Genomic DNA, 914 nt, shown 5'->3' with positions numbered 1-914 from the left:
GCGTAGAAGGGAAGAAAAGGAAAGAAGAAAAAAGGAGCAGGGAACGGAGAAGGGTAAGGAAAGAGGGAAGGGGAATTGATGATGGTTGATGCACTGTGGGAGGGGGGGGAGGGGGGGAGGGAGGCTGGGAAGATGAGGAGGCGGGGGAGGAAAACAGGAGAGGAGGGTTGGGAAGGGGGCAGAGGATAGAAGGGGAGGAGGTGGCGGGGCTTGTTACGAAACCCCTCGGCGTCTTCTTCTTAATTATTGACGAGGGCGAAGGAGAAGTGTAGCGAAGAGAAAGAGGGAAGGAGAAAGGTGTGGTGGGAATGAAAAGGAGGGGAAGGAGGAGGAGGAAAAAGATGATGATGAAGGAGAAAGAGAGGAAGAAAAAGAGTGAAGGAGACGTAAGGATGGGAAGGTGATGAAGAGGAGGGGAAGGAGCAGGAGGAGGAGAAGGAAAAAAGATGATGATGGAGGAGGAGGAGGAAGGTGAAGAAGGAGGAAGTGAAAGACTGATAAAAACAGATATTGGGAAGTTGAAACGGTGTGAGGATGGGAAGAGAATGAAGAGGAGGGGAAGGAGGAGGAGGAGGAGAAGGAAAAAAATGATGATGGAGGAGGAGGAAGGGGAAGGAGGAGGAAGTGAAAGACTGATAAAAACAGATATTGGGAAGTTGAAACGGTGTGAGGATGGGAAGAGAATGAAGAGGAGAGGAAGGAGGAGGAGGAGGAGAAGGAAAAAAGATGATGATGGAGAAGGAGGAAGGGGAAGAAGGAAGAAGTTAAAGACGATGATAAAAAGAGAGAATGGGAAGTAGGAAACACGCAAATATATCACATACTCGTAAAATATCAAAACAAACAGTAATGCATTCTCCTGAAGATTTCTTAACCTTTCATATCAAATAAACTAGCTTCCTTTATAAGAGGTA

This window comes from Eriocheir sinensis, unplaced genomic scaffold (genome assembly GCF_024679095.1).
Source record: "Eriocheir sinensis breed Jianghai 21 unplaced genomic scaffold, ASM2467909v1 Scaffold145, whole genome shotgun sequence".
NCBI lineage: Eukaryota > Metazoa > Arthropoda > Malacostraca > Decapoda > Varunidae > Eriocheir > Eriocheir sinensis.
The sequence above is the reverse complement of the archived record's forward strand: the minus strand, read 5'-3'. Positions refer to the sequence as shown.